General features: G+C 38.8%; 1 non-coding gene across 1 annotated transcript; it reads right to left on the bottom strand.

Moving 5' to 3' along the window:
* Positions 1 to 13,106: 13,106 nt before the first annotated feature.
* On the bottom strand, positions 13,107 to 13,213 carry LOC113738342 (small nucleolar RNA R71). The gene has a single exon (XR_003460127.1). It is a non-coding gene; the product is annotated as a small nucleolar RNA R71 (small nucleolar RNA).
* Between the last annotated feature and the right edge of the window lie 642 nt (positions 13,214 to 13,855).

Raw genomic sequence — 13,855 nt, 5'->3', positions numbered from 1 at the left:
GGTTCAATCTATTGACACTTGACACATCTATCATTATTGCATGAAACACCAGCACTTGGTTTTGGTTAGCCATATGTTCCATGAAATAAAGAGGGAATTATTCTGGTTGGCAAAACTGAGTCTCCATTTTAATAGGGCAGCAGCCACATTTTTTTTCGTAAGTGGGAGGTCTTCAAAATAGAATTTTCTACTTATAATCTCTTCTATCTTACCGTCCAATCCAACCTTCTCTCACCGCTTTATTTACTTGAATGAACTAAGAAATGATATATTGAATTTTACTTACAATGACTGATATAGAAGTGGATGAAATAAAGATGAATAACATAATTTTATTTTATCACCCAATCCAACCCTTTCCGTCACTTTATTTACTTGAATAAACTAAGAAATGATATATTGAATTTTATTGACAATGACTGATATATAAGTGGATGCAATAAAGATGAGTAACATAGAAGTGGATGCAATAAGGATGATATGCAAGCACATCACTGTGCGTGAGTTTTTCCTTTCTGGCTTCTAGAATATGCATCTTGTGTTATTGGAAAATCTTTTTGGGTTAGGATAGTAGAACCATAGTGGAATTGACTGTGGTGGTCGTTACTCTAGTAGTAAAACAAAGAGCTTTCTATTGCTCTTCTTGTTTTTCTTTGTTGCTTACAGCCTGTGATACTAGTAATAAACGTGGACTTGGCGACAATGGAATGCTTTTATTTTTATCTTTATTTGTTTTTGATGACGGGAAGATTTCAAATTTAGAATCTCTTGCTTACAATTCTTCACTCTTCCCCACCATCCATCTTAGCCTTCCCCCAATAATAGTGCAACTCTGCTCCTTAAAAAACTGTTGTGGTCATAGTTTTGGTGGGAGAGAAAGAAGCGAAAGAGTTTTTCTTTTCTTTTTTGTTTAAACTTTTAGTATAAAGTTCCATAATGGTATATTGGATATTCATCTAATATCTTTTGTTGACACAAGCAAACTGGATTTATTAGTGACCAAATACATGGAAATAAGGGGTGAAGGTGTAATTTTTTGAAATTAGAAATCCATTTGTCCCCCGAATTGGAATGAAAGTGAAATCAATAGAGTTTAAATCAGGCCTGCAATTTGTCTTCCTTTCTCACCATTGTCTTTCTTTTCTTTCATGATGTTTCAGAATTCAAGTGTTGAGTATATAGAATTTGTGAAGTCAATCAAAAGTAGAATTCAAGAATTGCAAGCTCTGTGGTGCTTTCAGACATTTTGCTCTCTCTATGTTTGGCATTTACTTTGAAAGCTATTCCGATTTTGAGTTGAAAACCCCACTTCTTTTTGTTTTTCTTGGTAAAACAAGAAATATTAATTGAATTAAACATCATCCAGTACAAAACGCGGAATGGATGCTTCTAAGAAATCTGCTTCAAGTAAGGAAGCTGCATCTGATGGCATTACATTCAATAACAAAAAGTCTTCTTGTTGGTCCCTTCCTTTTCTTGCTAGCCAATCAGCACAGAAGGACGTGCAATCAGCATGTTGAATAAGCTCAATTGCAATTTTTACATTTTGGAAAAACCACTTCAGCCGGATCAAATTCCACTTCTCTTTTCCCTTGAGTCAATTGACTACTCTACTTGACGTCCATATTTTACGTTGATACTGGAATACACAAAAGAGCACCTACTCAAAAATTCTGTTAGGACCGGGCCAGGAATAGACAAACTCAAGTTAGCACAAAGTAGGCGGTATAACCGACCATATAATAGATAGGCGGTAGATACCAGCCATATAATAATTAGGCGGTAAAACCGACCATATAAAGACGGATAACAAAGCAAATAAAAGACACAGAAGATTTACGTGGTTCGGTCAAATTGACCTACGTCCACGGGCGAGGGAGGAGCAATATTTCTACTATGAAGAAGAAATACAAAAGACCGTAGGAAAGTGGTTCCTAGGCCAATAGGCACTTACAAAAGAGTTTAGAAAATATTCCTAAACTCAAATCAAGAGAGCCTAAAATATTTAACTGAATGGGCTAGATGACTCAAGAAGCTAATAGCCCATATAACTCTCTTGAGTGGTGCGAGTTAATTCCTTCAATAAGCTTCCTTATTTATAGGAAACCAGAGAAGGCTTTCCTCAAGCCTTTGTCGATGTGGGATGCAAAATTTTGCCACCAATTCAACCGTGGTGGGCGTTGAAAAGTCAACAAATCTCCACCTTGGCATAATTTTGGATTCCACCCAAAAAACTGCTCCACCTTCTTCACATAAGCCCCAATGGGCTTAAATCACCAATAACGAACACCAATCAAGTCCAAGCACTGCTTGAACTTGTAAACTGGAAGAGGTTTCGTAAACATGTCAGCTGGATTGTCCTTGGTATTGATTTTCTGAATAAGGACTTTTCCCTCAGCAATGATATCCCGAATGAAGTGATACTTCACATCAATGTGTTTCGTCCTCTCATGATACATCTGATCTTTAGTCAAGTGTATGGCACTTTGACTATCACAGTGAATATCAATAACACCTTGATATAGACTTAGCTCGCTAAATAAACTCTTCAACCACAAGGCTTCTTTGATTGCCTCGGTCACAGCCATATATTCTGCTTCTGTAGTAGACAAAGCTACGACAGGTTGTAGAGTAGCTTTCCAACTAACAGCACAACCGCCAATGCAAAATACATAGCCTGAAAGTGATCTTCTCCTGTCAAGATCTCCAGCGTAGTCTGAGTCTACAAAACCAACCAAAGTGTTATTATTTCTTCCAAACTCCAAACATGCATTTGAAGTACCTCGCAAGTATCTGAGAATCCACTTCACAGCTTGCCAATGTGCTTTACCAGGGCAAGACATATATCTGCTAACAACACTGACTGCTTGTGCAATATCTGGACGAGTACAAACCATTGCATACATAATACTGCCGACTGCACTGGAATAAGGAACCCGTGCCATATAATCTTCCTCTTCATCTGATTTTGGTGATTGAGCAGCAGATAGCCGAAAATGGCTAGCAAGAGGAGTAGATACTGGTTTAGCATCTTTCATGCCAAAACGCTCCAAAACTTTCTCAAGGTAATTTTTCTGGGTCAAGAATAACTTCCCTACTCCTCGATCTCTCTTGATATCCATGCCAAGAATTTTCTTAGCTGCTCCCAAATCTTTCATTTCAAATTCACTATTTAACTGCAGTTTCAAAGTGTGAATTTCTGACAAATTCTTGGCAGCAATGAGCATGTCATCAACATAAAGCAGCAAATAAATGAAAGAACCATCATTTAACTTCCGGAAGTAAACACAACTATCATACATGCTCCTCAAATAACCATGACCCAACATAAAGGAATCAAACCTTTTATACCATTGTCTTGGAGACTGTTTCAATCCATATAAGGATTTCTTCAATAAGCAAACATGGTCTTCCTTACCTTCAATTTCAAAACCCTGGGGTTGTTTCATATAAATTTGTTCTTCAAGTTCGCCATGTAAGAAAGCTGTCTTAACATCAAGCTGCTCTAACTCCAAATTATACATGGCTACTAAAGCAAGCAAAACACGAATAGAGCTATGTTTAACAACAGGTGAGAATATATCATTAAAATCAATACCTTGTACCTGACTATAGCCCTTTGCAACCAATCGTGCTTTATATCTTGCATCTTCAACCCCTGGAATACCTTCCTTCTTCTTGAAGACCCATTTGCATCCAACAATTTTCTTAGCTGACGGCGGCTTTACAAGAACCCAAGTTTCATTACGATGAAGAGATTCAATTTCTTCATTCATCGCAATCAACCACTTTGCAGAATCATCACAAGAAACTGCTTCTGAATAGGTGGAAGGCTCACCAACTGCATCAGTTTCTTCTGCAATAGACAAAGCATATGCAACTAAATTTGCATATCTTTGTGGTGGTCGAATGTCTCTCCTTTGTCTATCTCTGGCTATGGAATATTCCTCTTCTTCTGAACTATCTTCCACAGTAGACTCAGGTGCATCTACTGGCATTTGTTGAATAGAAGATTTGGTCTGAGAAGGACCAGAACTGCCAATATCAAGCTCCACCTGCTTCTGTGTACTATCAGTAGTACAAGGACTGGAAGACTCCTTCTTGGAAGATAACATAGACAATTCATCAAAAGTAACATCTCTACTGATCACAAATTTTGGAGATTTGGGATCAGGACACCATAATCTGTATCCTTTCACCCCAGAAGCATACCCAAGAAAAATGCACTTTTTAGCCCTAAGCTCCAATTTTCCATCATTCACGTGCATATATGCTGGACAGCCAAAAACTTTTAAATTGGAGTAATCAGCAGGAGTACCTGACCAAACTTCCTCAGGAGTTTTGAAATCAAGAGATGCAGAAGGAGAACGGTTGACAATATAACAGGCCATATTGATCGCCTCTGCCCAAAAGTCGTTTGTCAACCCTGCATTGGAGATCATACATCTTGCTCTCTCCAAAAGCGTTCTGTTCATACGTTCGGCCACACCATTTTGTTGAGGCGTCATCCTGACGGTGTGATGCCGAACAATTCCTTCATTCTTGCAGAATTCATTAAATTCACCTCCACAAAATTCCATGCCATTATCTGTTCTCAACCGCTTAATGTGTTTTCCTGTTTGCTTCTCAATCAAAACTTTCCATTGCTTGAAAGTTAGGAAAACATCATTTTTATGCTTAAGAAAATATACCCAAACTTTCCTTGAATAATCATCAATGAAAGTCAACATGTACCTGGCACCTCCTTTAGAAGGAGCACGAGAAGGCCCCCAGAGGTCTGAATGAATGTAGTCCAAAGTTCCTTTTGTCCTGTGAACTGCCGGCAACTAGAAGCTAACTCTCTTCTGCTTTCCAAAAATGCAATGTTCACAGAGTCCCATCTTTCCAATACTTTGACTACCAAGAAGACCTCGTTTGCATAAAATAGATAAGCCTTTCTCGCTCATGTGCCCCAATCTCATGTGCCATAATTTGGTAAAATCAGAGTCAGACAAAGTTGATGTAGAAACAGCAGCAGCACCTGTAACAGTAGATCCCTGCAAAATATATAAAGTACCAGATCTGTGTGCCTTCATAACAACAAGAGCTCCTCGAGTAATTTTGAGAACTCCGTCTCCACCTGAATACCTGCACCCGATAGACTCAAGAGTGCCCAAAGAGATGAGATTTTTCTTCAAATCTGGAACATGTCTAACATCTGTGAGCGTCCTCACAATACCATCGTACATTTTAATCCGGATTGTGCCTTTGCCAACAACTTTACAAACAGCGTTGTTGCCCATTAAGACAACTCCACCTTCAGCTGATTCATATGTTGAAAACCAGTCCCTATTGGGACACATATGATATGAACAACCCGAATCTAAAATCCACTCATTGTTAGACCTAAAATTATTTTCCGTTGCACAGAAAATAGTTCCATCATTCTCATCAGCTGCTATACTAGCCTCAGCGGATTCAGTATTTTTCTCAACAAATTTCCCTTTTTGCTTTTCTTTATTTTTCAATTTAAAGCAATCAGAGATAACATGGCCCTTCTTTTTACAATAATTGCACACCACATTTTTATGTCTGGATTTGGATCTACTTCTATTTTCTGTGTTTCTCTTTTCAGATCTACCCCGAACAAACAAGCCATCGGCTTGACTCCCACTAGTTTCCCCAGTAATGTCCCTATCTATCTGCTCTTTAGATTTTAATGCAGATTTAATTTTCCGATACGAAATTGTTTCCTTTCCATAAATCATAGTATCGCGGAAATGCTTAAAAGACTGGGGAAGGGAACACAAAAGTAATAGGGCTTGATCTTCATCATCAATTTTCGAATCTATATTCCCCAAATCCATAATAATGGAATCAAATTTATCAAGATGGGAGAGTATAGATGTACCTTCAGACATCCGAAGCATGTACAAACTCTGCTTCAGATATAGTCGATTCTCGACTGTCTTCTTCATATACAAGGCTTTCAATTTATCCCACATAGCCTTGGCCGAAGTCTCCGTTGCTACCTCACGCAATACCTCATCGGAGAGATTTAAGATTATGCTGGATCTGGCCTTCTTATCCATATCGGCGAAATCCGCATCCTTGACTTCTTCTGGTTTGTTCTCGATTCCGTGAATTGCTAGATCAACTCCGTCTTGAACAAGAATGGCCTCCATCTTGAGCTGCCACATTCCGAAGTTGACATTCCTGTCGAATTTCTCGACAACCGTCTTTGTTATCGTCATTGTTGCCACAAAATCTGTAACGTGAAGTTTGTCTCAAAAAACTGGCCAAACAAATATGCAAGTCTCGTGAGCGGACCCCACAGGGTGAGCGGACCCCACGAGATAAGCGGGCCCCACGGGGATGAACGGACCCCACAAGGTAAGCGGGCCCCACGGATAAACGGACCCCACAGGATGAGTGGGCCCCACAGATAAACGGACCCCACAGGATGGACGGACCCCACCAGATGAACGGGCCCCACCAGATGAACCTGTCTTGCAAAATATAACAACTAGCTCTGATACCAGTTTGTTAGGACCGGGCCAGGAATAGACAAACTCAAGTTAGCACAAAGTAGGCGGTATAACCGACCATATAATAGATAGGCGGTAGATACCAGCCATATAATAATTAGGCGGTAAAACCGACCATATAAAGACGGATAACAAAGCAAATAAAAGACACAGAAGATTTACGTGGTTCGGTCAAATTGACCTACGTCCACGGGCGAGGGAGGAGCAATATTTCTACTATGAAGAAGAAATACAAAAGACCGTAGGAAAGTGGTTCCTAGGCCAATAGGCACTTACAAAAGAGTTTAGAAAATATTCCTAAACTCAAATCAAGAGAGCCTAAAATATTTAACTGAATGGGTTAGATGACTCAAGAAGCTAATAGCCCATATAACTCTCTTGAGTGGTGCGAGTTAATTCCTTCAATAAGCTTCCTTATTTATAGGAAACCAGAGAAGGCTTTCCTCAAGCCTTTGTCGATGTGGGATGCAAAATTTTGCCACCAATTCAACCGTGGTGGGCGTTGAAAAGTCAACAAATTCTCGGTCAGTCATCCGCCTTCCCTAGTGGTACTCACTTTAGCAGCGTGTAAACCACTAAGAATTCATGTTGACATTCAAACTAGGTTAAATTATTGTAATTGGCTGTGTGAATGAAATGCTGATATCCTATTTAGTGGTTAAAGTTGGGGTTCTAGAAATTAGAGGTTTTAAGTTTAAACTCTAATTCACCTTCCTTGCTTCTTAAATCTCACCATTATTTTGCCGTTTTATAAAGGGCAAATTCCACTTTACCCCCCCTGTGATTTAGCTTTTTTTTACATAACCCTCTTATGATTTCAAAAGTTATAAATAACCCCCTTATGGTTTGGATTAAAGTGTCAAAGTGACGGGAATGATCATTCGTAACGGCATCACCTAAAATGTCAAAATTACCCTTATATAAAGTTGAAAATTATGTATTAACCAAGGGGTGTTATGTGTATATTTTGAAAATCATAAGGGAGCCATATGGTAAAATATTAAATCATAAGGAGATTATATGGTAAAATATAAAAATCATACAGGGTTAATGTATCATGTATTTATAAGGGTAATTTCGATATTTTTAGAAGTTACATTACGAGTGACTATTTCCGTTATTTTGACACTTTAATCTAAACCATGAGAGAGTTATGTATAGCTTTTGAAACTATAGGGGGTTATGTAAAAAAGGGTAAACCATAGGGGGGTAAAATGTAATTTGCCCTTTTATAAATGAACACAAATTGATTGGATTTAGATGGATAATGCAAAACCATTATCTATCCTTTGACCATTTACTTTCCCTTCTACTTGTATATGTACCTCTCCAATAGTGAGTTCATTCATTGCTGCCGCTAACACTTCCGATAATCAATTTTTGGAAAGATTCTGGCATGGCGATACCCGCTGTTTGGCATAATTATACGAGGGAGGAGGCCAACCAGGTCCAATATTCCAAGTCACTTAGTTCAACCCAGCCAACGAAACCAAAAAAAAAGAAAAAATTACCTCTAAAATCTCTACTTGGGGTGGAATTAGGTAGAGGTGTGCAAAAATTAGTAAATCCGAGAAATTCAATCCACAGCTAAGACAAAATAATCGAGATGTCTTATCTTGTTCGACAAAATTTGCTAACTCATATGCAACTCTATTGGCTTCCTTAATAATCTAATCCGTAGCTAAGACAATCAACCTTGTCAAAGATATTTCTATATCTATGTCGCAGAGACGCTCTGCATCATTCATCATTCTTCAGTAGATATTTGTTCGAGTGCATTAATCATAGGGAAATTTGTCAAATTGGTCCCTAACATTTACCAAAAACACTTTTTTAGTCCTTAACATATAAAATCAGCGAAAATGATCCTTCACATTTAAATTATGAGCCAATTTGGTCCTATTGCTCGTTTTTGTTCATTTCTCCGGCTAAAAATAGCACGTCCCCCTCACGTGGTCATATTTTTAGGGGCAAAACCGGAAAACACATTTCATTACCGGTTGAAGGTAAAAGGATAGGGGACCACCATCAAAATACACATTTCACCTTTGGCCCTCAAATTACAGTTTGAAGAAACCCTAATTGCATCCCCAAATTAACAAGCATAACTTGGAAATGTACTGCCGATGATGACGAGGACAAACCTGTAGGGTGTGATTGAGAAAAGATTGAAGGTTTGGCCAAAAAATCGTGAAGAAAATTAAGAGGGCATGTACACACACACACACACACACACACACAGAGACACAAACAAGATGCAATGACGATTCTGACCTTTCACAAAAAGCGGTAGCTGGAATCCATCGCCGTTCGGAAACCATCCTTGTGGAAGTAGAAAACCAGCTCTAGTCGCCAGCCCAGCAGAAGGGGGGTTGCAGAATCTGGAACAGGACTGGACATAAATCGTTACGGTGCTTGTTTTGTGAGGTAGGGGGCATGGAGTGGGAGGCAGACCAGAAAGAATTGAAAGAAGCCGGAGCGGAGTTGCTGCCGGACGGGCGGGTTGGACTTCGGATACATGGATGGGAGATCGAGTCTTCCAAAGCTTCCATCCTCAAATCCCTCCAGCGCCAAGAGTAACTACCTCTCTCTATCTCTTCTTCCCCTTCCCCCAACCAACAAAAAATCAGATGCCTCACCCTCCCCCCCTCCCCAAGTATTACAACTATTTTGTAAGTATCTGATTGCAGGTTTCCAAGAAGTCACAATGATGGGTTCCTTTCCACAAAGACATCGCTCGTTTGGATCCATTTTACTCTTCAAAGGTCAGCTTCTTCTTCCCAATTTCTTGCTACTGTATTTTCCCTCTTCAATTTCATGGGTTAGTGAGGTGATTAGATGAAGGAAAGATGGCTTTTTTCGACCGGTAATGAAATGTATTTCCAGTTTTGCTCCTAAAAATATGACCACGTGAGGGGGGTATGCTATTTTTAGCGGGAGAAATGAGCAGAAACGAGCAATAGGACCAAATTGGCTCATAATTTAAATGTGAAGGATCATTTTGGCTGATTTTATATGTTAAGGACTAAAAAAGTGTTTTTGGTAAATGTTAGGGACCAATTTGGCAAATTTCCCTTAATCATAATGTGATGTGAATTTTGTCCTTAAATCTATTTGGCAAAACATGTAGCAGTGTACAGTTCGCATGCACGGAACCGGATCCGTTAAAACAGGATATCTGCTCAAGCAGATTGAGCAGATACCCTCTCTTATACATGAATAATCATATGAATGCAGATTGGATCAGTGGCTTAGATATCGCATCTGCTTGCACCCCTTGAATTAGACGCCATCTTCCATAGACTATGTGTAGTTCTTTCTTTTCTTTAATTTTTTTTTGTTTCTAATTAGATTTATATGGATGACAAGATAATTTATTCAAATCCATCAACTTAACATAGGCATCAATTTTATATGGATATAACCAGCTATGTTATGTTATGTTAATTTCAAAGCATCACTATGGTGAGTTCACTCTCTTGTCTGCATGGCATGATGCAGCCTCTTCAGCAAAATCTGATGCACAAACTTTGGAAGGAAGTGTTGGCGCTAGTGTATGTAGTACTAAAATAAACATGAAAAAAACATCTCTTATGAAATTTGGAAGCATGATTGCTTTTGCTCTATCTCAGCTGAGATGGGCCAATTGGTTAATTTGTTTACTTCTATGAACTGCAAAATGAGACATTGATGGATCCTCCCTTTAAATACAGGACTTCAGAGGTCTTCTTTCCTTATGAACGCACACGTTGAAACTTAATATTTTGCCGTTAATTGGACTCTTATACTCTTGACCTGATAGATACTGTGCCAATTGTAATGCTGATAAAAGCAGTCCATTTCTCCTTCCTGCATCGAAACGAAGGCAAAATCAAAAGAGTTCAATTCAAGCCTACGTACAGTTTGTTTTCCTTTCTCACCTTTTGCAATTTCTTTTCTAAAAATTTTTATTAAAATTTAGAATTCAATTATCGAATAAAGACTTTGCAAAGTCTATCAGTGGCATTTACATTACAAACCGATCACAGAGAATTGATAGTCAACGTTCACCGCCTCTAAATGAATTCCATGTGGCAAACTCAACAACATTTTAGTGAAATGTATTTAAACACTAGCTTAAATTGATTTCTGTCTATAAGAAAAAGTACAAATAATTGTGATAGGTTGCAATTTTATCATTTATTTTATTATTAATTTCTCCTATTACCTGACCCGATGTGGATTAATTGTTGGATTCTACTCACTTTTAGTATTTTGCATTTATTTCAGGAAGTAGAATGAAAATATGATAACAAGTGCCAATTTGACAGGAAAGGAGTCCAAGTCACAGAACTTATTCCAGGGGCATTGCTGGCAAAGAAAAATTTTTGCCCATTTTAGTAATTTCCGAAGGGGAGAGGACGGCTAAAATATTATTTTCCTTGGTCGCCGCACAGCAGAGAGCGGGGGATAGAAATTAGAATGAAACGCAGAGAACTAGCGGACTACTTTTTTTTTTTTTGTCGCAACGATAGATGTCCTATAACCTAATCTAGCCTAGTCTAAGGGGAAGGGGAGGGGGTTCGATGTGAGTACAGACTCCATCGATGAAAGTCAATTAAGACCGCCACAAATTGTGGCAAATTTGTGGGAGGCAGGGATTGAACCCCTGACCTCCAGCATCACCTTTAATGGTGATGACCACTGGACCAAATGGCCAGTGGCACTAGCGGACTACTTGGAAGCGTAGTTGTTGACTTTTCTTTGGGAGCTTTTCCTTCTTCGTATAAGGGACCTCTAGCTTAGCTTTTTCTTTTTGGACTTTTCCTTCTTAGCTTTTGGTAGTGGAGTTCTCCTATGCATGTTAGGAACCTTATGAAGAATTGAATCATTCTCTGTAGTTGCTGGTTTTTCCTTATTCAATCGATCAAATTGAATTCTCACGAACAAGGCTAATGGCCGCTACTGTTGCTTCATTTTCCTGTGGGCTTCGTTCATCAAGGATGAACTAATTTTATCACAATAGTCAAGGAACAACGGAGGCTTTGGTTCGCCTAAAAATATTGTGAGATCGATTTAATTTTATCTTTTTCTCTTATTTATTGGTATTCGCATATTCTTTGATTGCAGCACTTATGATTATTTAATTAATTGATTATCTTAGATCCGGATAATTAGTTAATTTGGTAATCTATTGTCAATTAGGGCATTTAAATCCATAATTGTTTATTTGCCTTGAAATAGTGACAATTGGTACGATTAGATTTGTGTCAAGGATATATGCGAGCTAATCTGAAATAACCCTGGTAGTGCGTTATTTGATTAGAATAGGACTCCTCTAATACGTAAGACAATTGGGGAATTAAATCTTATAGGCGTACCTAAGATTATTTCTCAATTAGTGTAGTGATTAATGGGCGTACCTTAATCACCGACACAGTAAGGAGGGGTTGTCTGTCATCGCTTGTTTGACAGTTATAACCTATTTATTAATAAATAATTGGAATTGCTTGTGCATCGATGATCAATTAGGTGAACCATTGCTGAAGTTATTTCTTGGCTAAGCATTTAATTATAATTGTCTTGATTTTAGTGAATTGTCATTTAATTTTTGGTTGGCTACTTTATTTTTAGTTAAATTGTTTTAATTGTCATCCTCTATACAAAAACACCCCCTGGGTTATTTTGAATTTCTAAAGAGACAAATACACCCAATTCCTGAGAATACGACCCTACTTACCCTGTTTACAAATTAATAATTATTTGTGTAAAAGCCATCCCATTCGGGTATATCGGATCAAGCAAATTCTTCGAGAACAGGGTGAATCAAGTAACCCATTGCACACTTAGAGTCCCTACTCCAGTACTTGGAATCAGATTTTGGCTATTTTAATTCGCAATTAGCTTTATTTTTATTATTGCACAGGTTTCGACAACCTGTCAATTTTTGGCGTCGTTGCCGAGGACTGGTGTTAGTTATTTGTTTCTTTTTGAGCTCATCTTTGTTCTAATTTTCTGGTACTTTTTGAATGTATGTCTCGTTCTTCTCGTACAGGTGAATTAATTTTCGACCCCGAGGTAGAGAAGACTGCGCGTAGAATAAGAAAAGAAACCAGACAACTCTGAGAAGAGCACTCTTGTGCTGCATCTCAGAGACCTGAGCCAGAAGTTGAACCAACAGATTCGTTTAATGACACTTCGAGTGATTCGGATCAAGAAAAAGTCACTATGGCTAATGCACGAACATTAAGGGAGTTGGTTGCTCCTGATTTAAATCAGTAGCCTTTATGCATTACTTTCCCGAGTTTGAGTGTTAACACTCCATTTGAATTAAAATTTGGGCTAATTCATCTTTTGTCATCATTCCATGATTTATCAAGTGAGGAGCCATACAAACACCTGCAAGAGTTTGATGTCATGTGCAACAGTATGAAACCCCCGGGAAGCACAGAAAAGCAAATAAAAATGAGGGTATTCCCCTTCTCCTTGAAGGACTCTACAAAAGACTAGCTATACTATCTATCACCAGGTAGTATCACCACGTGGGACCAGCTGAAAAAAAAGTTCTTAGACAAGTATTTTCCCTCGTCTCGAGTTACAAGTCTAAGAAAGGAGATCTGTGGTATCAAGCAGCACCCAAGGGGGTCGCTTTATGATCACTGAGAGCGATTCAAGAAGTTGTGCATCAAGTGCCCTTAGCACCAAATAAGTGAGCAACTGTTCATCCAATATTTTTACGAGGGGTTACTTTTCAGAGACAAAAGCATAATTGATGCTGCAAGTGGAGGAACATTGGTGAACAAAACTCCTCGGGAAGCATGGGAGCTAATTGAACGAATGGCTGAGAATTCGCAATAATTTGGTATAAGGGAAGATGTCCCGATACGCAAGGTGAATGAGGTAGAGACATCGTCTATCCAGCAGCAGTTGACTGAGTTGACTTCTTTTGTTAGGCAACTGGCTGTAGGAAATGCATCTCAGACCAAAGTGTGCAGGATTTACACTGGTATGGGTCATTCTACGGCGATGTGCCCACTGATTCAAGAGGAAAGTGCGGAGCAAGTGAACATGGCTGGTCACGCGCCCGCGCTAAGAAAGCCCTATGACCCGTACTCGAATACGTATAATCCCTGCTGGAGAGATCACCCCAACTTTAACTATGAAGGATATAGGCAGCCCAATTTTGCACCAAATAGGCAGCAATGGTACCAACAATAGTACCAACCTTGTCCGCCACCACCCCCTTCAAACTCAAGTCTATCTATGGAAGAGATGATGAAACAATTAATTGCTAATCAACAAAAGAAGGATTCTGACTTACAAAGTATGAAGAATCAACTGGACAAGAT

The sequence above is a fragment of the Coffea arabica genome, chromosome 3e (genome assembly GCF_036785885.1).
Source record: "Coffea arabica cultivar ET-39 chromosome 3e, Coffea Arabica ET-39 HiFi, whole genome shotgun sequence".
Taxonomy (NCBI): Eukaryota; Viridiplantae; Streptophyta; class Magnoliopsida; order Gentianales; family Rubiaceae; genus Coffea; species Coffea arabica.
This window is presented reverse-complemented; position numbering and strand designations above follow the sequence as displayed.